We start from the raw sequence: 25300 nt of genomic DNA, 5'->3' as shown, positions 1-25300 counted from the left end.
TGTTGTTGTTGTTTTTTTGTTTTTTTCAACAGAGCAAAGCAGACAGCCCATGAACTTCCATCCGGAATAGGGTGTGCTAAACTCATCTGCTCCAGCCTCTCCAGCAAGTAGCCTTGCTGCTAGGCTCAGTGCTGGCTTCCAGCTCCAACCCGACGGACTAGGCTTCCCGGTAGTTTTCAGATGCTGCAGCCCCTTGGCTCCCTGAAAAACAACGCCCAGAACCCATTCCTGGCCCTCTGTTTTGGACATCCCTCACCCTGAACGTTATTTCTGTGCTGCAGACAGCAGGTTCCATGCAATTTGCAGCAGCTGACAATTGTGGCTCGACACAAATAGTAGCTTATTTGACGACAGCTCCGCCTTGACCACCCCATTGCAGGGAAGTAATGTATTTGGGATGGGACTCACCTGGCTGACTTTATTTCCAGGTTAGGGCATGCTATCTAAACTAACCAGCTAACTCCTGTTTTAATCAGTGAGGAGATGGGCAGCTGAAGATTCATTTAATTCCTGCACAAACATCTAAATTAAGTGCAATGAATTTCCCTCTTTAACTCATTGACAGCAGAGGAAACCCAGAGAATTAGCTCAGGCTGCTCGCTTCCCTTTTTAGGTCTGGTTAAGCACTAGGTACATGATCTGAGCCCCACGCAATTGTGTCAGATCCCAGTGGGGATCTGATTGGCTTATATATTCCAAAAGATTTCAAATATCTTCTTAGTGGCTCTCTGTTTACCCAAATCACCATACGTTCTGTAACTTCTAGCCAACCTCTAAGAAGTCTAGCTGAGGTGTTCAAATGTCTTAATCTGCTCCTCTTAGAAAGAGGAAAAATATGTTTTACGAGATAATACAGAAGAGTCCATCTTTTCATATGACAAACACAGCAATACTTTGTTTTATGTTTGGTTTCATGCATAGGAAAAGAGGTGTCTGTATTTTTCAAAGCATTATATTTTCCAGCGTGACTTCTCATCAGGCCTTTAAATCTGGATGTAGCTTTTGCTTTGTCAGCCAACTGAACATCCAAGTAATTTTATAATTGGTGTCGGCGTTCAACCGAAGGAATGGAGTCTCAGGTATTTTGGGGTAACACAACAATTTTGGTAACAATTTTTAAGCATACTAAAAATTATAATGCAGGAAACTGTAGTTGCATGCTACATCTTCCAAATGAGAACAAAGTAATGAATTAGTGGGTAAAACTCTGAAATGCTGACAACTGCAAGCTAGACTTCTGTAATGTACTGGCAGCATGGTTAACAGCCTGCAACCAAAATGTCTTATAATCTTTATGTGAACCATCAATTTATGCCTTTAAACTTACACAGCTATTATACTGTCAGATTTTTTTTTTCCTTGCCAAAGCTTACTTTATTTTCCTGGGCAAATTCTACACTAACAAAATGTTGGCCTGGGGCTGTTAGAAGAAAGAGATATATAAAGAGAAGAAATGAACATCCAACTTAGTAGCCATTCACACCAGAGAATGTAGATCTACCTTGCATGTTGAGATGCTGGAAGGGCAAAGTACCAGCAAGAATAATTAAGAATAAAATGCAGTAAAAGCCATGCATCATGTTATCTTACACCCTCTTTAAACCCCTGATTTTCCTTTAGCATCTTCCCAGTCAGATTTTCTTGCATGTCACTTACGTACTAACTATTTACATGCTCCATGTGAAAATAGTGCCAGCTGAATTGTCTGCAGGTTGCACTAATTTCTAACAGTGTGACTGCTGAGACACAGGTTTTGTGAAAAACAGGATAAAGGAGGACTTTCTTCAGAGTCCTGTAATGGAGAAAGAAGTTAGGAGATGTTGCTTTTTCGTTATTTTTTTTTTCTACTGTTCTACTAGAGTACCCTCTGAAGTTCCTAGGTCTGGCAAAATGTAAGGACAAGATATGAACATAAGCTCACTGAGACATCTGCTGCTTTCTACTGCTGCAGACAGGGCATGGGCAACCTGGCCTTTCACTCACAGTGGCCAGTTTGTGGCCACTCTTATATCCACTGATTCTTACCTGATGAAAAAGACCCACTAGCCTACAATCCAAGGCAGCCCTAGGGCCATCCCTGGCATGCAACAAGCTCCAAACCAGCCCTAAGTCATGTTTTCTCCCTGCAGAAACCTATGCCAAGACCTTGTCTTTTTGAAATCTCCGCTATAACATTTCATGGCCATTCCAAAAGACACCACTGCTTACAGACTGTAGTTATAAAATACTATCCCATAAACTCTGAAAACTATTCAGGGACTATAAAATTGTTACAACAACTCCCTCTTGTATTATTCACCAAAAATAAAAGGGGGAGGGAAGAGGAATAGAAATTCAAACTCCATGCAGGAAAGATAGTGAGTACGTATTTACTTGATGCTAATTAACTCCACCTCTGTGTGACTCTCAGTTCTTTGAAGGTGTCAATCTAGGTGTTAATTACTGAAACGTAAAATTTAGCTATTTTTAAAAGGCAGAAAAAAATAATTCCAAGTGAGAAAAGTAAACTGCAAATCTTAAAACAAGATATTCCAAAAAATCTTACAACAAGTATATTCTGACAGAAATAAGTGGCTTTAAGATCTAGAGTCCACTTTGTTTTTATGTTGATAGGGTGAGATCTTATTCCCCAAAAAAGCCAATGGAAATTTTGACATCAATTTCAACAGTGGCAGAATTTCATTCCCTGAGTTAAATAAAATTTATTTGATTTTCATGTTAAATGCAAAGAAAAATCCTGCTCAGGTTTCCTGCTAATCCAGACTTAGAGTTCCTGCATCGTTACAGCCAGAGAGTTGGTAACCTCAGATCTTTTCTCTACTGTACAAAAATGACCCAATTTCCCACATTCTTTTGAATACTAACTCTCTGAAGCCTGTGATGTAAAGAAGAACCGCTATGTTGCTCTTTGAGTTTCACTCAATATTCCGACTGCAGTCTTTGTAAGTCTGCAAGAATTTACATGCATTGTCTCTCCAGAGTCACTTGCAAAATGATTTCCAAAAAAATCTCTCTTTCAACTACTATCAGACACTGTAATACAGGAACAAGGAATTCCTGGACCAACGGCCAGATACAGTCTGCAACTTAATTTCAGGCAGACTACAGACAAATGATTTTGCTTGTGTGTCTATTTATTATTGGATAAAAAACAAAGGTGCTTATTAACACGCGACTTGACAAACGTCTCTGAAGACCTAGCTGGACCTTGTTAAGGAAAAGTCCCCTGCCCTAGGTCAAATAAGCTGTAATTCAGCATTACATCTACCAACCAAACAAGACAGAAACACAATATTGCAGAATATTACACAATAGACAAATGCTGTATTCCAATGTGATTGTCAAGTGGGCTTGCTGTGGTGGTGCAAAGGGCACCACCAGCAGACAAAGAGGTTACTCAACACTGGCAGCTTCACTTCAGTCAATGGCAAAGATGGGGAGAGAGGGGGAGAAATGACTCTGCCTAAGTGTCATAGTCCAGGGGAGATTTGGGGACAAAAAAAAAGAAAGGAGAAAGGAAAAAAAAAAGGAAAAAGGAAAAAAAGAAACAAAGACAACAACACAAAAAACAGTACCCTTTTGCTTTCAAACTGTGTGCATTTGATATAGAAAAAAGGGAGGAGACAAAATGAATCTAAGACCCCACAATGTCATTCCTACAAATGTCTTTTTTTAAGCAGAACTGTACTTTGATATCAAGCAACATTAAAAGTGATTGCAATAGATTAAGAAGAAAAAAAAATGTTCAGAACTGTAGGAAGTTGCTTACACCCTAATGTTACTTGACCTGAACCATCTTATATTTATTTAGGTTGTTGCAGTTTCCTGCTATCAGTCACTGATACATGACTGTCATGATGTAAGAGCCAACTGCCATGTCATAGCTGTGGATGTTTTAAAGTTCCTTGGGTTGTGAGGTGGGGGGGAAAAAAATGGAAAGAAGGAAGGAAGGAAGGAAGGAAGGAAGGAAGGAAGTGAGCCAGGTGAAGAGAAGAGGTGGAGAGGCAAACAAAAAAGGGAAAGGAAAATGTAATGGATGTACATTGTCACCCTTCATAAATCTTGATCATGTCTTCAACAAGATCTAGAAAAATCACAGTTTCACTCCGGGACAGGGATGTTCATTACGCAAGTTCAAACTGTATGAAAAATTACTGTGGGAAAATCATTCACAATTGATTTATGGCTAAATTGAGAGAAGTGGAAGTTCCATGGCCAACTAGCCGCCTTCAAAATATCTTCCAATCTTGCACCCACACTAAAAGCTTAGCATAAAGCTGCTTCTATCATGCGAGTAACCAAACACTAGGTATTAACCCAGCACATCCCATTAATCATTGCAGCTACCTAGGAATGAGACCAGCAATAAAATGGAGAAAGGGGAGAAATGAATAATTTAGTAATTGATCTCTATTAGGAAAAAATACACCATTCTAAAATAAACACTTCTCTCTTCACAAGCCTGAGAAAGTCCTTAACAATATTTACATTTAAAAATCTAATTAATTTATTCATGTTTCTTTAAGAAAGAAAAAAAAATGAAAAATCTTTCTGTCAGAGGGAAGAATCAGGCTGCAGAATTTCTGTTCACCTTATTTAAAAATATATATCTAATTTCGCGAGGGCTGTTTAGAGCAAGCTGAGCAGAGGGAAGGCTTTGTGTGACAGATCTTTTCAGAGATCAGCTGTTCGATGTCTCCATATACTTCAAATCAATACAAAGGGCACATGGATGTTTAGATTAGTATCTGTGTTCCAAGAAGTGCCAAAATACCTAAGGCCTTGCATTAGCTTCTATGCTCTCCAGCAAGTTTCAGCAACAGCCACGTCACTTTAGAGCTGCATCATGCCTCTAGTAAGACTTAACTCATGCGCTGCCATGGCACAGGGAGCGTGTGGACCCAGAGCAGTGGCCAAATATTTGGGAAAGGAAGGGAAAAAGGATGAGGAACAGGTCTTAGATGAACAGTTTCTCAAAGCAGCAGTCATCCTTCTGACACCGTGATGGGAACTATGACCCACTGGGGAAAGAGCCATCTACGCAGGCCTCTGAAAGAAGGAGGTCATGAAAGCCACTGAAAAAAAGTGCCTTGTTCTTTTTGCATCCTACTGAACAACACCCTGTGATGTTTCTCTATAAATTCATACGAACACCTCCCCGCACAAACATTTGTTTCATATATACCTAAGCAAGTGGCTTTAGGCCAGCTAATTAAGCAATGAAATGCACAGCTTTTTTTCCAAAGCACATGAATTAGAATCATGAAATATTGCATATCAGAAAAGAGACTTTAAATGTAGAAGTTGCACAGTAGCTGAATGGCACTGTAATAGCACAAGCACTAGACATCTCTATCAAAGGCTTTTTTTTTTTTTTTTTGGATAAATGAGCACAGTACACTGAATTATTAACTTCTCTTATAGAATGTAAACAGGATTTCAGAAGGATGAATCAGGTAAAATTCAAGTAACAGTTTAAAAACTGGAGCATGAAGTAACTAAGCAACAGCCCCTCTGAAGCTGCACTTTTGTCAGGAGTTAGGCTTTTGTAAGGACTGCTGCTGTAGCCCATCCTCTCCCCCTCTTAAAACCTTATTAAAGTTGAATTTATGACATGAATTTTCAAATGTTAGTATCACCTCCCCGATTAGCCCCAGTTAGTATCTTTTTGAACAGCTGCTAAGTTTCATCCAGTGTCCCTGTGAGCCTGTGCCATGGTAAGAGAAACAGGGATGTTCCTGACTGCTCCTCTCCAACATATTTAGTATCCTTCACACTGTACCATTTCTACTCTTCTGTATCTTCCAAAGTAAAAGGTCTAGCCTCTATTCCATCGGGAGTTTTCCCAGGCTCTTGAGTATTCTTGTCACCCTTTTCCTAATGCCCTTCTTTCAGCCACGTCATTTTTGAGCTGGGGAGGCCACCATTGCACACTGTGCTCTAGCTGAGACCTCCAGCACTGGCTTTACACAAAAAGCTCTATGATACCCTCCCAGTTATTCAATATCTCAATATTCCTGAATGATAAGCAACCTAATATTGCAGCTGGGTTTTGATCATGGCTGTAATTTGAGCAAGTGTCCCCGCTGATCTCCTCTGGATCCTGCAGGACTGCTCCCGCTCTCCCTCCCAGCCAGTCTCACCTGCGTTGTTCACCTCTTCCATTCAATCTCTCTCCACCACTGTTCTGCCCATTTTCTGGACAACTTTACAGTTCTTTGAAAGCATTCATAGTCTGTACTGCTTCTGAACAGACCAAGTAATTGTTTCCACTACAGATTTTGCTATTTTACTGCTCCAGCCCTCCCTCAATACCAGCAACAACAGGTTAACAACAGGAATCTCAGCCAATTTGCAGATGTCCAAATCCAAACTTCAGTCTCCTTCTACTTCAGCAGATTAGGCTAACCCTCTGCTTTTCTTCTGCTCCCCAGCTTGCAGCCATAACAGCATTCTGCCTCTGACTCCACAGCATCGTAGTTGCTGAAATCCTTTGTCCAGAGCTTTGTCACAGACCGGCCGCTCACAGCATTTGGTTTGCAATTACTCACAGCTGCTCCAGCACAGTCTCCATTCTAGGAGATCACTGAGACGTCAGCTCGCATTGTAAAATACATGCTGGTGGACTACATCATGCCATAATCTCTCTGGTACTTTACGATTGTTTCTAAATGAGGATTTCAAGTTGGTTGCCAGGTCCAGATGCAATGTGTTACTTAAATACATCACTGAATTAGCTAACTATGCCTGTAGCTGATTCACAGGCAAAGCTCTGTTTTCAGCAGAATTTATTGAAGAGACACAAACCTCAGATCACTGCTAAACCCAGCCACAAATCAAAGTCCTTTAGCATATGGGACCAATCAGTCTAGCAGAGGTTTGCTGCTGGAGCACTCGGCAGTGCGTGCTGGAGTCACAGCCATTCGCCAAAGCATTTCTTCTCCCAGGGCTCTGCTAGTGCCAGTAGTGCCCTGCTCTCCTTCCCAGACTTGACATGCACCCGTGCAGGGCCACTGCTGTTTCTGTATTACTTCTGGGATCCCAAATGTGCCCTGCTCTTCTAGAAGTCCTTCAAGGACTCCTCTTGCCTTACAGCCCTCCAGGTGTTGTATTGCCATCTTTAAGAAGAGTAATGGCCAGGCCCAGTAGCTAAGCAACAAATGGCTGCCATGCGGGAATTTGACGTTTTGGTAGAGGATGGGAATCAGGAGCGCATGAAGAACAGGAAAAATGAGCAGGACGTCGTCTTCCATGATCTCTGCTGCACTGAGGAGGCAGCTATGTCAAGGAGTTGTATTTAACCCTACCCTGAGGAAAGGTAAAGCGGATGCTGTGTGCCTCTGAGGATGGACACAGGGAAAGAACAAGCCAGAAGAATACCACTGACACAACCACCGTTTGGGAAGAAGGAAGGAGAGGAGAAAAGAAGACTTAACATGTATGAAATGGTCCAACTTCACTTCCATCATCTTGGAGGGAGTCAGAAACTACTGAAGCCAGACTAGAGGCCAGCATGACAGCAAGGTTATTGTAAATGATAGCCATAATAAAAAATGTCATAAAATTACAAGGATACACTGGTGTTATTATACTTTCCCAATGAAATTTCAGCACTGAAAAAATCACGTGCATAGCCACACTCTGAAGTCTGTCGGACAGCCCTCACAACGAAAGCGCTGCTTCCTCGGGACTCAGTCGTTCCCTGACTTGCTCTGCTCTCCCTGCTCGCTTGCAGCAGCAGGGCCGGGACCTCGGCGCCTTTGTCCCATGTGAGCACTCACACAGTCGGCAGGAGGAACGGCAATGCTCTCCCCAAGATCCCTGACCTGCACACCTCGTTTGTTCACAAGTTTGCAGTGTTGCTGAATGTCTCATTATTTAACCAAATACCACCACGCCGATTGAAATGTTGCTCAGATGTAAGCACTTTTTGTTTATTTACCCTGAAGTATACAGCACACAGAGCAAAAGGAGAAGAACAGCAAGCCCTATGTGTCTTCTTCCCCTTCTCCATCACAGCTGTATTTCATCTCACCCACCCTGGAGTCACCATCTCGCAGTCAGGAGAGTGGCTCTGCTCCCAGCATGCTCCCCATTTGCCTGTCAGTTCAGCATGATGGGTGCTGAGTAACCCTCCTTCTTCCTCATGCCAGCATCTTTAAGGCTTTAATATTCTGTTTGATCTGAGGTTGTGGGAGGAATAAGCAATCTTCTGTCTGGGTTATTAACTAGGTAGGGAATACTCCCCATGAAATATATTCCCCAGCATTTCCTTTAGATCTCTTATCCATGCCATTGTGCTGCGGTTTTGTTTTGTGTGTGTGGTTGTTTTTCTTGTTTGTTTTTCTTTCTTTTCTTTTCTTAAATAAGACTTTCATTTATTTATTTATTTAATGTTACACATTGTGGCAAGTAGATATAATGCAAATAATCTGAGAGCCAATGTTATTTATAACATTACTGCACATAACACCCTCATTCTCCCCACCAGCCTTTTACTCTACAAAAATATACAAGAGTAAACAGGCACTCCATAAAAAGAAACCCGGGCACCCAGTGTTAAGACTGAACAGCTAAGAACTTAGCAGCAGCAAATATAACCTCACCTCCTTGTGAATAATGCCTTGCTATTTAGTCTGGTTACATGATGACGCACTGTACTGCAAATACTATGCTGAGGTTATCAGCTTTCTTCTACAATCTTCAATACAAATCAAGAAAATTATGTATACAAAGGCCAAACAACCCATTTGAAAGGCTAGGGAAATAAAAAAAAAAAAGGAAATATACGGAAATATACTTGAAAATCAAGAGTGTTGTAGAAGAAAAAAATAATTATACAAATCAGAATGAAAATGCTGAAGCGTAGGTAATATAATGTAGAAAAAATGGCATGTACTTCAAAAGGCAAGATGTCATTGCATATGAAAGGAAAGGAAATAAAACAAGGAACTACTTTAACTAAACAGCTTTGTCCAACTCTTTGCCCTGGCCTTGTGAGCAGTGAAGGTTCGTATCAGTTGTCTTCGCAGCTTCTTCGGAAGTAACAATACAGGGATAAGAGTGTGACCTTAAATAGAAACATCTAATATCCAAGTTTCCTGCTCAACACAGATGAGGCATACCCTTCGTTAACAAGGTGGGCTTCATTTTTTATAGACTCAGAATATTTTCAGAGCACTTGGCCAAAAGTCCCAACAGTCCTGTCACCGGGCTGAGAAATGAAGAGGGGGTGCCCATCTGTTTGTTTTGTGTTGTCTCATGAAGAACATCCTTAGAAGAATTTTACAGGGAAGCTTTTAGAGAAAATAAAAATATTTATTTTTTCCTCTAGTGAGGATTTCTGGGTTCACACTGACATTTGACTTAGCAGTTATTTAGCATGCTGTACACCATATTTCACTTACAACAACAGTGGATACAATAATGTTCTCTTCCCCCAGAAGATGACAGTAGGGTACATGTTTCACAGGAAATTACATTTTCTCAAGGTCTGGGGGTGTGCTTTTTTTGTTTGTTTGTTTTGATTTGTTGTGGGTTTTTTGTTTAATTTTTAAGGCTCAAATGAAGGAAATACGTTGGGAAGAAAGGTTCTATGGTGATACTGACACTGAGTCTGGATGTAGAAAATGTATTTCTATAATACATTAAATATCCTACCATGTTCAAACAAACACACAATAACATTTATGTGCAAAGAAGCCATAGTCACAGCTCTGAAACCTCCTCTAGAATTTGCTTCAGCAGCAGATTTCAGTCATCACCAGACACCTGTAAGACAAAAGAATAAGGAGCATATGTTAGCAGAGAGACTTCTCCCATTCAGTTTGCTGCCCAACAGGACTTGCAAGAGCCTTCAACATCTATCAGCACGGAAAACTACTTTGGCTCCCTGTCCTGCACAGCTCTGTGATAAGGAGGTGAATGAGATCTGTTTTATCCGTCATCTAGGTGTACAGCAGGGCAGTGGGGCTATCCAGGAGGACGCCCATTAGTACCCCAAACTAGAAAAGACTGACATAGCATCATGTTTTGGGATTACGTTACTCACGTTGTTAAGGGCTTGCTGGGAAAACGTTAAGACAGCAAGCATGCATTTGTAATACACCACCTAGCTTACCAAAAGGAGCCGTAAAACCTTTTAAACAGACACAACAGCAAAAACAATTAAGGGAACTCCTTCAGTTCAGAGCTACCTGGGGTGAGTACATGAACTGGCGTACAAGCTGCCCAGAGGCCCTGGAGAGCAGTTGCTGAATTAGCAGGGAACGGAGCGACTAATTGGTGATTGTTTATCAAATAATACAGCAGCTATCGCACTGTACTCTAAGGGGGAGGGAAGAATAAAGCTGTATTGGGTGCCACTACTGTGAATTTAGCATATTCCTGAGATACGTAAGACATATTCTTCAATGCTTTAAAGTGTCCATATGCAGACGAGACAGAGGCAGGCAGGAGGCACATTTAAAAGTGCATTTATTTCAAATGCCTCTGCTAGTTCAGAGGACTCAAACATAAACAGTTGTCTAAAAAAAATAGATGCATTTTGAAGAGGGAGAGGAGAATTTATCACTTTTGAGGTGGGAGGAAGGGATGGAAAATACAGTGCTAATTAATATAAAGCCTTCTCTGTCCCTGCTGTCCCTTTGTCCCCAAAAATGTGAAATCAAGAGCCTTCTCTGCCATGCTCTCTCAACACTCTTGGCACATACGTCTTTCTCTGTCTCTCTTGCACTTACACACTCTCTCTCTCCATAAAGGGGCATGAAATGAGAAATTTTAGCAAGGTTTCTTTACAGAAGAGAGGCTTGGCTTCAAGCCCAGTATACAGATGTGGGAGGCAGTCTTGAAAGAGAGACTCCCTCAGCGCTGCCCAAGGAAGTGGTACTCCTCACGGGCCAGAAGCCAGGCTCGCTGGGACGCACTGTCTCAAGCCCCACCAGTATTACCTATTTCTCAGAGACAATAAAAGCCCAGGAAGGTAAAAACAACAGCATGATGCTGTCTTGAATTTTTCTCAGCTTGAACTTTAGGCAAAAATGAGCACATGTTGAGAGGAACGGTCAAAAAAAAAAAAAAAAAAAATAAAACCAACTTGTGGCATCCCTGGATTTGGTATTTACTTTTCACACACCATCTCCAGTTATAAGAATTAGCCAATTTAATACTGAGAATTGTTTGTTATCTTTAGCTTCAGATAGATTATTTCTTTTCAGCTAGTCCTTGTAAGACTCTTGTAATAGTTTATTGCCATAGTTATACAACATAGACAATTTACACTAGGAAAAAAAAAACCTTTTGCAGGTACAGTTTTACATCATTTCCATGAGCAAATTAAGTTGTCTGAGAAAAAAATCCTTTTTTCCTCTAGTGTAACTTCATATATATTAGGGCTTCTGCTAGCATAGCAATGATGACAAAAATATAATAAATCCCTTCCTGACACAGCTGTGCCAGCAAGACTAAAGCCTTAGTCTCAATGAGATTGAACTACTTCGTATTTCAGCAACATTTAGATCTATTGATGCTTCAATTTCTAGAAATAATACAGGCTTTTTCCCTCACAGCACAGTGCATCTTCCCCAGCTGCCTGGCCTGTCCATGCTCTGGTAACCAGTGGTCTGCTGGGCTACCTTTACAATATCAAGTATTCAACTGTATGCTCACTAAAGCCATTGAAAAAAGTGACTATTATATATAGTTAAAGAAAAATACCACCAACAAAACCTTTATCTCCATCACACACACAGATGCTCCACAATTTCTGCTGGGCCCCCAGCCCTAGCTTATAGCCAACTCTAACCCACTTGTAGTATTGCAGTAGTAAACACTGTCCCACATGGTTGCAATGTATGTTTGCTTTAGTTACATCTTTCCCTTCTGTTTTAAAATGCACAATATAAACCAAATGCATCTAGTTTCTGAAGCTGTACTTCCACTTTGAACGTATCAGGAGGTAAAGAAAACAGCCAGCTCTTTTTCTTTTTTTCTGTAATTAAGAGGGAATTTCTTACCATGCCCAATGAAATCCAGAATGTTTCAGTGCAGATGCCTGAAAAAGAGAAAACAGTCTTTAAAAGACAGTCTTTTGCTCAACGAAAGTCTAACTCTGAAGAAACTATTGCCAGCATAATTCTATAGTTTGAGTTAAATAAATAAATACTTATCTGATGAATTGTTGCCTGGAATCCTTTTGTGCTTGTATCTCTTGAGTTAGAGGCCATATTAAAAAAAGCGCACAGGAGATTTGAAATCTGAGGACAACCTAAAGCTTGGTTTTAAGAAGTCTCAATGCACCAGTACTTTCCCGTGGCGTGGGTGAGACAGGTTTAGTCATCAGGTGTGACAGAGAGCAGTCTGTTGCAATCCAACATTACATGGAGAGCCAACTAGAAAGCAACGTATTTAGCACATACACTGCACACATCACAGTACCCTCAATAAAAAGAAAATCAGGTGTTTCAATGCACAGGTTTTATTCAGGTCAGCTGCATTCCGGTCCCTCTGAAAAGCTATAGCAAGTGCCTGGACACAAAGATGATCACCAGTCAGATTTTTGCCAGACATCAACATCACTGTTATGTACATGAAATACTACTGTCCTCTGTACAGGTATTAAGATAAAAAGACCCTCCAAAAGTATTAGAATATCTGCACAAATTAGGACTTCACCTAGTATGCATTTTCTTTCATCTCAGCTTTAAAAAAAAAAAAAAAAATCTTCTGACTCTCTCTTCTGCAAGGACTCCCACTGAAATTTTTTCAAAAAACTCAAACTGACTTTTCAGGGCAGCAGCTTCCTCTGTTACATGCTTAGACAATACCTGCCATAGGATGGGTGTAATTACACAGGAATAGCCAGACAGGATCAGTTCAGAGGCTGAGGAAGTCAACTGTTCTATCTAGGCTCATAATTTATCCTTTCTCCTCCTCTGGCAAGTGCCAACAGACTCCCAAGCTCTGGGCCTTCCCAGCTCCCCACAATCTCTGCATTTTTGTACACAAGAGTCACCAGGAGAGTTTTTTCAAGGGATATGTCCAAACACCATTGTCAGCACGTGAACTTTTGGCATCTACAATATCCCTGGGCAATTTCACAACTATAGGAAGTCCTTTTTGCTTGTTTTAAACTTGTCACCTAACCATCCGCCTGAGGCTGCCTGGCTCCCACGGTATGGGAAAGTGAACAGTCATTTTCCATTTGCTTTCTTCGTGCCACTTGAGAGTTTACAGCCCTTCATTTTCTTCCTGCTCAGACAGGAGGTTGAAAATCCCCAAGAGTTTAGCTGTTTTCCATACAGGAGTCACCCACACCTTTTATTGATGTTTTCTGTATTTTCTCTCCTTCTCCTGCATCTTTGTGAGATGAAGGAGTAAGGATGCAATGGTCAAGTGCACCACACACTTATATTGTAGCGTAAAGATCTTTCAGTTTTGTCCGTTATTCCTCTCCCAATAATTCTTAGCATTCGGTAGTCCTTTTTTCTTTTTTTTTTTTTTCCTTATTCCTCCTGCACATTCGGCAGGCTTTCTGTACAACTGTTATAACCCAAGGTTTCTTCCCCGGTGATAATTTAGATTCCATCACTGTGTATTTCAGTTTAGGATTTTCTCCTGCTCTGCACTGTTCTGCATTCATCAACACTGAATTTCATCTGCTGGGTCACCCTCCAGTCACTCTACAATGTGAGGCCATTCTGCAGCACCCAGTATGTCCTCACCTCAGCTATCCTGCCTGATGGGGTATCGTCAGGACGCTTCTTTTTCTCATTCTCCATCTCTCTCAGAAACAGCACCAGTCTGGGTGGAGATGTCCCAGGTCACCTCCACCCCTCTGTTAAAAGCTGGCTGCTAAACTGAAACGGCTACTAATCCAGGTAAGGACCTTACCCATTATCCCACGGCAGCTTGACTTCATAAAAATCTTTTGAGGAAGTATACATTGAGAAAAAAAAAAAAACTTAGAATTTTGTTTATTTGACTATTCCTATTTTCATCTTTCTTGTTTTAGAAAAGCTACAGTGCTCTTCTCCCAGTTTCATCCTTCTTGTACATGGCACGGCAGTGTGCTCACGCACAGGTTGAACAATGCTACATGTTCTTTCACTGGCTGAGCTCTATTTTAAATGACATGTTTACACAAACCCTCTGGTTTTGAATGTCATTCAAACAACACAACGCCACATATGGTTTCCCAGTGTTCAAGAGCAGCTCAGAAGTCCCAATTTAGACTCTGAGGCCCACCAAATAAAAAGGAATGCAGTGCATATGTTCCCAGAGCTAGCTCAGCAAATGTAGGCTGCAGAAGTTCAGAGGAAGAGCAAAATCACCAACCCTGCTTACTAAATACGACAGTAGATGAATAAGTCTAATTTTCTAAATAAGAATAATTGGCTCAAATATAATGCCAATAACCCTTCGGGGGACGCAGAGATGGTGAGTGCCTTTGAGAGTAATAAAGGAGACAATTCTTATTGCATGCATGTACTTAAACTATAGAAACCCATTATGAGAATTGTAATTCCAATTATTTGGCTAAAGCTGGCTACCCTGAATCAGCAAACAAAACGCACAGGTAAGGCAAAGAAGAAAACAAAGGAGCTGCAGTGCGAGGCAGCAACCCGGCCTCAGCAAAGCACAGCTCCAGCGCCACTGGGCCAGCACGTGGGCAATAGCTGGGATGCAAGGCTTTATGGCCAGGACCTCCATCATGCTAAGCACAGGCCCACGGCACAGAGATCCTCACACCAGACTGAGCTGGCTGGCTGTTCCTGGCGGGCTGGTGCTCAGGCCTCATTGCCATTACCCAGGTACTGCACCAGGAGCGGGGAAGAATTGCTCATAAGCAATCGAGGGTCAGAGGCGTCGAGAGAAAAAGGTAAAACCTGAACAAAATTTGTCTTTGTAAGATTCTGAGTGTGCCTTCTCCAGCAGCGCTCCACACACCACATCCTTCAGCAAAGAAGTAGCCGGTGCTTTCTCCTCCCAGGAGACTACGCCGGTAACTGGTCAACACCGGAGCTAAAGGATGCACTTACTCATTTCACACTCCCTCTAGATTTCCCCTGGGCACCCAGTGGAAACCCCAATCTTCCCTTTTTAAGGAAAGAAACCCTTTGGGAAAAGAGCAGTTAGCCCCTTGCCAGCCCGCTCAGGACCGCATCTCCTGAAGTACACATCCCCAGGACAGTGCAGCACGGAGCAGGGAGTGGATTCAGCCCAGCTCATTCACCATTTAAAAATTAATGGCAAATGCAGCCTCTCTAGCTATAGATAAGTCACTCCAGAGACCTCTGGAAACTAATGTCAGCCCTCCAACTCCTGTTCCTATTACAGCGTTAATCTTAGAGGCTGATCCGCATACCAGTAAATGCTTAAAGAGGCCTGGTAGCTCTACCAGAGGGCTGATTCTCACTCTGCTCACATACACAGAAAGGTAAATGCAACATAGCAATACACACATTCCACTATCAAAGACCGACTTAGAAGTGTCACATTTTTAATATCACATACTTATTTACCGACGTCTGCCTTAGTAGGCATATGTAACCTAATACTGTATTTTACTGATATTGCAGATGGTATAACCAATCTCCTAAACTCTCTACACTCTCAAAGGATTAGTATGATGTGTAGAGCAGTTTTAGCTTACAAAGCACTACTTTAGTGTGTAGGGTTATTGATTTAACTTAAAAATTCTGCTATATAGTGTAGTTTTACTGATTTACCTTTTACAGTAGTGTAAGAATATCTTTTCTCCCCTAAAAACTTTGACACACTTCATTATCCAGTACAAAATATTGCTCCAGGTAGGATTTCAGGGCAGGCATTCGGTAATCAAAATTATGGACTTTCTGAAGAATTATGTGTGGCAGGTCTCCTCCCTCCTTCCTCGTGTCATTTTCACTAAATAAACCTGGCACGCTCCCTAAGCTTTTTGCTACAAATTTCTTAGAGAAGCACCCACAGTTATATGCCAGCACATCACCTCCCTTCTTCCAGCCTCAAGCCTTTAAGCCAGAAATCTGTTTTGTTATAGGGCAGATACTGACAGGGTAGTTTTTTGCCCCATCAGAAATACTTCCCAAATTTGCTGATACATTTTCCTTCTTCTCAGCCATAATAGTCGTTCAAACCTCTAGTCTCCTCTCCTCTTGATTGCTGCAGGGATCTCCTGTGCCATCCCCAGTCCCAGCTCACACAGTTCCAGCACATATGGGAAGCTGCAGCTGAATGGTGCATACACATGACAGCAAAAAGTTAATCCCATGACATTGCTGAAAGCTTATTTTGAAAGCATACTTTAAAAACAAGATCAAACCTCAGAACCACTGCTTATGGCATTTTTCTAACCTTTCTTTATGACCAACTGTATCTGCAGCCATGCAACTCGAACTCTGACCTTCTTCCCTGCACCACTTTCCATTTTTATCTGTCTTCAAGCAAGTATATTCTCTTATGTTAATTATTCTGTTTAAATCCTCCTTTATTCTGCTATATTAATCACTTCCCCCCAGTTGCCTCTATCTTTAATTTCTCTGCTACTAAATTCAATAAGGAAAGTGATTCAATTTTACCTTGTGATGACTTCATGTGGCACAAACCATTATCAAAAAGTAGCCTAGAGTCTAATGTCAATAGCTCTACTTTTCCCCCTTTTTCTTTACAGATGAAGAGTTACAGAGTTACTTAAATCTGTTAAAAATCTTTCCCAGTCTACATCCTTGAAGTATATCAATTCATTGTATTTTTGTACATTTGCTGGATTATAACCTTAAACTCTTTTAGTCCAAAAACTGGGTATTAGTATTGCCAGTAGTCAGTGATATGACAACATATCACTGCAGTAAAAGCTTAGGCATACAGATCAGTTGTTTGCACATCTGTTGATTCACATCAACTGGCCACACATATATACGTATATATGCACATTGCCAATGGCAAATATAGGATAATTCCTATCAGCTTAAAAAAACCTTGCCTCAATAAAGAATGCCATATGGTTATATCCCACTCCAACACCACAAGGAAGTAGTCGATGACAGGTAAGGATTACACAAAGGCATTACCTCAGTCTCAGATATTTTACCTTGCTTTACAGTGTTTCCACACCTTCACGCTTCAAGATAATACTATAACAATATCTGGTCACTCCCAAACTCACAGTGTACTAAAAAAAATATTTAAGATTATATCTAAACCTCTACTCTGCTAAGGTAAATAAAGCAGTGTGATTTCAAAAGGTACATAGATCATAGATAAACTGGTCTAGCAACCAAAACCTTCTCTCTCATGAAATGATAAATGGTGCCATTCCGGCAGCTATTTAGACCTTGCTGCCTGAACTCAGGCTGACCCGAAACATAGCCATTCCTTCATTACCCCAAGCTTTGCACTGTGTGTTGCATCAAACGCCTTATCTTTTCCCTTATTACAACACCTCCAGCAACAGTTTTCAAAGAAAAAATAAAAAATAAAAAGGCAGACTATTTAAAAAGAGCTGATGCTTACAAAGTTAAACCTGAACAGCACACCCAAGACCGCTCTGTATTTTTCAGCCGCACAACATCCTGTGGTGGCCTTGGCCAGCTGGGCTCTCTGGCCCTCTGAGTGATCCCCCGGGTGTGCTCCTATTTTATCGGGCAGTGAACTCGCCGGCCACAAAGCCAGCAAGAAGTTTGCTGGGAACGGGAACTGGCTCAATCATAAGCAACTTTGAGGTAAATAAAGCAGCGAGAAAAGGCGCAGGCAGGAGGCAGGGGGCCATCAGCTTGGAGAGTACCTTGGGGCACAGCTCTGCTTGTTACCAAGGTTACTCGGTACTTCCCCATGTAAAATTTCATTTCCAGTTGGCAATAACCCCGCGAAACTTTGACCCTCTTGAGTGGAAATCTGGGCTGGCCGTATGTTGTATATGTGCTGCAGTTGGGGCTGGGCTGGAGATGGTTTCAAATATTCTGAAGGTTTCAGAGTATTGCGGGCAGTTTTGGGAGCGAGATTACAGGGAAAGGTGTGGGGGGGGTTCTTTTCCTAGAAAGGCTGGTTTGGATCTGACACTATGCATGACACATCACAAATCTGCCCTTTGTGTCAGGAAAGTGTCTAAACAAAAACCTGCCCAAATCTGGACAAGTTGTAAATCCTCAAATGAAATGGAAAAGTCCAGATCAAAAACTGTCAATAAAAATGTCTCTGATTTTAGCTGTCTCGGCCGAGAAGCTGTTGAGGCATTTTCCACCATTCCCTCAAAGCTCCTGCCCCAGCAGGTTTGCTCCAGCCTGAGGCTCAGAAGGACTTTCCTTGCAACTGCAACTTCAGCTTGCTGAATGTTGCCAGATCCAGACGTCTAAAACAAAAGCAAGGATATTCTTTTCCCCGTCAGTGTTTTCCCAGCCAACATCCCCTGCTTGGTACAGGGAATGTGGAAGATTCAAATTAGCAGCACCAAACGCAGAGGGACAAGAGTGGGGCTTGCAAAATTCAGGAAGAAGTACAGGGAGACAAAATACACAGGTGAGAAAATGTCTCCCTAAGGCCCTAGTGACTGGCCTAGAGAATCTGGAATAGGAATGGGAGAGAAATGGGATCTGAGAGCTGGGGAGTCTGAGACCATTGGCAGGTTTGGCACCAAAATTTGGCAAAGAAAACCATGGCAAGGAGTCAAGATGGTGTGGAAAAGTGGGTGAGAGTCACAGCTCCAATAATCTTGGATGCAGAAGAAGCACTGACACTATGCTGAATGGGTACCAGTTGGCTGAGCTATGTCTGGAAAGGAGCTCAGGGCTGAGGTTCAGTGGGAACACACCAACATGTCAGAAAATACCAAAGTCCAAGCAGACATAGATCAGACGAAAATCCAGGATCAGGGGACTTCCTATAGCTGAGCCAAAACCTGAGATTTCTGTCCAGTATCTGTGAAGCGAATCACAAAGCAGATTGATGCTGCTTCTTGCTGGCCTGCAGGGAGGATGCTTGGCGGCTGCCTGTTACTCCATTAGCTCAAGGGGCCGGTGGACAGGAAGAACTGCAGTCTGTGCAATGACTCAAATGTGTGATTCACTCCCTATCATTAATCTGTTTTTTCATAAAAAGTGAGTTGTCAGGGAGCAGCTTTTTCCCCTGAGCCTCTCACATCCCCTGCTCCATTCACACAGCATTATTTTAAAAGATCAGATTTGGTTATCTCTGTGGTGCCTCACCCTGGACTCATATAGCTTCACTCAAAGTCCAAAGAAAGCAAGGAAATTCTGTTGCCTTTCATTTCCTGGGAAACGTGCACATTGTCCTTGCATAAAACCCTTTCACTGTGGAGGAGATGGGAAAAGGGATATTTTACATGCTTGAGGAAGAGTTATGGCTGTATTGAACAGTACACCTCCTTCCCCTCAAAGAGATTTTTAATCCTAATATCATACAAAATGATCACTTGCACACTATGCCAAAAGCTGATCTAAGCATCTTCACTGTCTTAGGACAGCATACCTCCTCAGGAATGAGCACAGACAGTATTGCTCTGCGATTTTCTCGTGACTTTATTTAAAACATAGTAATTTCAAGTTTAGCATGGCACTTTCCATCAGTTACTTAAAACAAACAAACAAATTGCTAAATAAAAGCTGCAAGCATCATTACAGATGAGAAAAGCAGAGAGAATAGTATTGGCCACGGTCCATCTCCTGCAACCCAGGAGGTGAGCTCAAGAGAAGAGTAGTGCTACATAACCTCCTGCAGCGCAAGCCACCTGTGTGGGAACAGAAAGCCCAGACCCAGGATTATTTAGTGCATGGTGATACTTGCCCTTCAGTAAAAGAGCTGAAAAAGTCTCGATTGCTTTCACAGTTCATAGGCTTGCATAAAACTTTCCAGTCCAAAGCACAAAGTAAATCTGGCCTATCTGGAAACATGATGCTGCCTCACCTGCTGCTCTGATAACTCTACCAGGTCATTTGTTTCCTGGAGGGATCGCTTCGTTCAGACCCTGCCTCCACTTCCTTCCCAGTGCTGCACTGCTTGCATTGCTGACAAAGGGAACGGCAGTTCTTGCTAAACCTGCAGTACTGTGAAGTTTTGATCACCTCCAGAGAAACTTCTTGTGTTTCTGCTGCTCCTTCTCTCTTCAGATGATGCTTCGTAAAATTTGTGATTCAGGACAGACCTACCGTTTGTTGCACAGGAGCTGGGCCTGCAACAAGCCGTTTAGCCTGGCAGTTTGTAGGAAGATGGCAGAACGCCTTTTACAAAAGAACAAACATTGACTCATGTTAGGAAATGTCACTTGTGCGATGCACTATTTTGCAAGACCACCGTGGTTGCGCTGCCTCACTCTGATCAGCCACATTAATATTTGAATACTGGATGACAACAGTTGAAGATTAATTCCAGTAAGTTATTCACGCCTGGAGGTTCACATTTCCAAGCAAAAGCATGTGGGCTAGACTATGGCATTTCACCACAGCCCCAAGGAAAGTGCAGTGGGAAGTCACCCAGCCCCAAGAGGGCCAGAATAGGCTGTACCTTTGTAAAATAATCCCTCTTCCTGCTTCTCTGTATCCAGGGCACTTCACCGCAGGAGACAGTATGCCAGGGGCCTTTTTCTGCTGCCAGACAGCGCTGCGGGACAGTACGTTTATGAAAGGGCGTGTGGACATACCCAACCTTGTATCTATTCCCTTTGGAGAAAGATGCACCGTTTATTTAGCAAGGGAAACAAAAAAGGCTGTTCTCAGACAAGCCTTCCTTGCAAGACCAGGACGTGTTTCTGTGACTGATCGAGATCAAGCTGAGAACAGTTTGGCCCATCGCATTTATTTCAGTTCCACACTCCTTACATAAGAGTCTTGAAGCCAAGAAGGACTTGAAAAGATGACAGTGTGAGAAGAGATACTGTCAAAACAAAAGTGTGAAGGCCTATGCAGTGAAGAGCCTCTCGAGAACGCTTTACTCCACAAGGACAAACTGCTTTCCATGGATTGCTGTTAACACACATGGAGCATGAAACCAATGCAGGGGAGCGTTACTGGAAAGCCAGCGCAGCAGCATGCGGCCAGTCAGCACCTGACCCTCTGCAGGAGAGCCAGGGAGCACCTGCCTGCCACTGGCAGGTCTCCGCTAGGGTTTGAGGAATATGAACAGCAGTGAAATTATCTGAAATTTACATACTTTTCCTGAAACCACAATTTTTTCTTCTGCCTTTTTAATTTATTTTATTTTATTTTAAATAGAGTGGGAGATGTAGCTTACTTTTCAGAAGTGCTTAGCAACCCCGGCTCAACCACAGCAACATCCACAGGCGCACCTTCAGCATGCAAAAGCCCGCTGAAGACAAGGACTAGGAGGTATTATTTGCTGATTCCCACCTTTGAAATGGAAGTTCAGAATTAACAAAAGGAAAAACCTCTCTATTGTTATATCCAAGACTACCGAATTGCGATGCAGAAACTGCTAAGACTTCAACCCCATCAGGTCTTAAACACGTGAATTTTGCTGTTATTGTTTGGCTGTATTGAAAGTCACTGCCTGGTTTCTCCATAGAAAAAGTAACAGAATATGAAAATCTTAAGTGTGTTAATTATAAGATATGTGAAGAGCTAAAGATTGAATTATTTAATATACTGAACACTAGTTTAATGATCAAACTGGTGTTTATGCCAGCCACATGTTCATACAGAAATCATCTTGAAACACATAGCTCTCAGTTTCCCCACAGAAAAACTACAATAACGCAACTACTAGAAGTATCTGCAAGTTTTCAGCTGATTGGTAGACACTCAAAATCAGAAAGTACTCAAAATCAGAAAGTTTTTTAAAGTAACTAGTAAGATTGTGAGAATATTTCTAAGGCTAAATATAAACAGTACAAAACATCAATCTTTCAGGCTCTTGGGGCAAAAGAAAATCCAAATGTAAAAATCCCCTCCTTCTCCTCCGTTCTAGTTCCTGGGCAAAGACAGGAGACATTTACAATGATGTGTAGTAAAGTCAGTTTTTTCCATTGCTCTGCAGTCACGTATGCCTCTGTAAAATGGACAGAAAAATGCTGCAGTGGAAAGGCACGGAGAATTTGTGGTTGGTGCCTTTTATCCTGCGCTACTGTTTTATAGCAGCACCGGCACGGAGCAGGCTCACTCCACTCCCACAGATCATTACAAGAAGTCCAGGTCAACAAAAATCAAGTTCCTCCTCTAAACTCTCGGTCATTACCCTGATGCCAGGATTACTTCTTTGGGTTCCCAGGCCTCTCTGTGTCCTCTCCCCTCCTGCTAAGGCCGAGCAGCAGCAGCTGAGCTTCTGGCCCCCTCAGGGCTGAGGGCCGGGGGCCAGCTTGGGCCGTGCCAGGCCCCTCAGCAGTGCCCGGCGCCCTGAGGATTTTTGGGCTGCACACACCCCCACCTCCGAAACACGCAGCGCCTCACTGGCAGGGGACTGCTGGATGTGATTCAGTGCTGCTGTCTGCTGAGATTACAGGAATTTGTGTTTGGGTTGTGTCTGCTGGCTGCCCCGGCCAGCCCAACAATTTCCACTGGGCTTAAAAAGCACCCCTTTCGCAGCTATTAGCCAGCAGCTCGAGTTATTGCAGCAAATCACCCCTGTTGTAAAGGCAGCTCTACACAGCTACAACTTACGCAAGATCGCCAACACCTCAAGGAATTGAGCTAAACAAAATTAAATTAAATTTAAAAAAAAAAAAGGTAACCCCCCAAACCAGAAAACCATCTTCACCTTTATGATTTAGAAGCTCTATTTTAAAAGCAGCAAGCTCAAGATTTCAGCCCAAGACACAGCCAGTGTTGAGACAACAGTTTGCTCCAAATTCAATATACCTAATATTTACCAGAGGAGGAAAAAGGTTCAGAGTATAGAGCAGGTCAAATAAAAGGATTGTGCAAAATTGAAAACACCTGCGAGGTGGGTCGTATATGAAAGGATGTGCTGACTATTAAGGGGTACTCAGAAAGAAAAAAAAGAGCTTTGATAAGGGCTGAAGTGGAGAGCTGTCTACTTCCATGAGCCAACATTCAAAATGGTGAAACCCACTACAGCCACAACCCACAGCAAAGGGCATTGGACAGGGCTGGGTTTAGTCCTCACAGCTTCGCAAAGAAAGGCACAGGACCTGACTGGAGAGAGTCCAATGCTTCCCTATTTCATCTTGGTCATTGGCAGCTTTTGGCCTACACCTCCCAGCACAGAGCACGGTCAGGTGCGAGCGGGCATTTCAGCAAGTGCGGACAGTCGTCCTGTTCAGGCTTCTTGGAGCACAAATGAAAGAAGGGCAGAGACACGATTAGTCTGAGCAGATTGTGAATAAAATATTGAAAAAGGGGAGAAAAAAAATGTATCCAAACCGCAAGGGGGAAAGCAGCGAGATAACTTAATGAGGGCTTTTTTTTTCCTCCCTAAAATTTTGCCTAAGAATCAGTTACCGAAGCAGCTAATGAGATAAGAGAAAATTCTGGAAGAACACCTGAAAAGACCAGGTCTTGCAGCCTCTCTCTATAATATTTTTATTTCTTAAAAATAAAGTTTTCTGTAATGAAATATTCAATATTAGACATATGCTATTTGGGGAAATAATAACAATGTTTTAAACATTTTCACAAAGTTCCCTAGCGGCACCTCTCCAGAGACAGGCACCAAACACCCGCCAGGAGGAGGCTGCGACAACTCTGACATTTGGCAGGGGAATTGAAAAGGGGAAAACAACAGCAACTAGCTAGGGGTGGCTTTCAATTTTTCTACATAATGATCTCAGGAAGAAAACTTAGCTCCCTTGCTCTTCTACTTCTCCACAGAGGGGTTTCTCCCCTGTACCCACAAATGCAGTCCCCAAGCACATTTAGGTCGTGATCCTAGCTGCCCATACGTGCAAAGTCAATGAAGGCATGAATAAATGAACAGATAATTAGGCCTAAGTATTGTCATGTTCTACCTGGTCCTTGCTCCATTAATCCATGCACAAATGGCCTTAAAGCACCGGTGGTTAACACTGCCTGAAAACAGACGTACCACTTCTGTACTTCACAGCAGGCAAGCATCTGAAGACGCGGCGGCGTATCCTTTCACATGAACTAAGGCTCCTACTAATCAGAAGCCAAATGGAGCAGTACTATTGGAAACGCCACTTGATTAGTCTGTGACTCAAGGAGAAGAGCCTTATTTATTATTAAAGCTAAATTCTCATTAAACTGTATTTTTCAGTAAACCTGGGACAAGCTGATCTCCATGACTTTTTAGCCCGTTCTGTTACAGGTTTAAGCAGCACACCAAATCCCGTGTTTCCCAAAGCTGGTTGGAAAGAACATGCAGGGTCCTTTTTCCCCCTTCTCATTTTAGCTAGTATAATGAACACAGCAGACATACACAATTAGAGAAGAAGTGAACTAATACTTTCCCCCTTCCCCTAATTCTTACAAAGTTCACTTTGGAACAAATATTTAGGGAAGTTCAGTTTCCTTTCACAGCTGCTCTTAGAGACCTTCGTAGAACAGACACAAACTTTCAAGATTTGGAAAATGAGAGGTAACATAATTCAATGGCTTGAGATAATCAGAGCTGCAGAGTTACTGAGACATCAGTATGTTTGTCACTGCTTCACAGAAACTTAAAGCACATAAACAAAATCAATTCCGAGTCCAGAAGCCCAAATAAATAAATAGGTTACCTACACAGATGAGAGAGGGGGGAGCAGAATGTTTTTTATCCCAAGCCACTCAAATTTACATCAGCAGAACACAGTAACCTACTGTTTCCCACTACTTTAGAATTGTTAAAGGCAAAAGATAAATCGACCGTGTTACACAGTAACATAGTCTTAATAAATAAAAGCAGCATTGATACACAGTTCTATCCTACCTACCACTGGTCCAACCTACCACTTTGAATTTATTATTGACCACAGAAACAAAATGTGAAGGTGTCTGTTTGTTTTTGAAGTTAACTGGGGAGTCAGTATTCACCAGCAGGTAAGTCGGTACAATCACACCCCTATGCATGGTCCTAGGCCGTGATGTACTAGCAAGCTCTCTGCAGAAATCAGTAAGAGTGGTGTATGTGTACGGGGTTCAGCCAGGTACTGGGAGAATTATGGAGTATGACACCTATTCTATTAGAAATAAATGAGCTCATTTACATTTTAATTCTGTGGAACAAGCCACTCTCCAAAGGGCAGTTTGCTGGAGTTACCGCAGATGTACAGAAGTTATAATTTTCATCGTAAATGCACATTACTACAAAAATCTCATCAGAGAAACCAAAGAAGCAATAGGCACATTAGAGAAAATGCCTGTCCGGGAGGCCCCTC

At 42.2% G+C, this 25300-nt stretch overlaps 1 protein-coding gene and 1 long non-coding RNA gene across 12 annotated transcripts in view; both read right to left on the bottom strand.

Moving 5' to 3' along the window:
- RBMS3 (RNA binding motif single stranded interacting protein 3) overlaps window positions 1-25300 on the bottom strand; it is a 708023-nt gene that overhangs the window by 655190 nt on the left and 27533 nt on the right. The window lies entirely within an intron of this gene.
- Window positions 9298-21755, bottom strand: LOC121065934. Its single transcript, XR_005817405.1, has 3 exons — window positions 21241-21755; window positions 12015-12052; window positions 9298-9771 (listed from the first exon to the last, which is right to left on the bottom strand). It is a non-coding gene; the product is annotated as an uncharacterized LOC121065934 (long non-coding RNA).

This window comes from Cygnus olor, chromosome 2, assembly GCF_009769625.2.
Source record: "Cygnus olor isolate bCygOlo1 chromosome 2, bCygOlo1.pri.v2, whole genome shotgun sequence".
Lineage (NCBI taxonomy): Eukaryota > Metazoa > Chordata > Aves > Anseriformes > Anatidae > Cygnus > Cygnus olor.
Note: the sequence above shows the minus strand (reverse complement) of the source record. Positions and strands in the feature narration are given on the sequence as shown.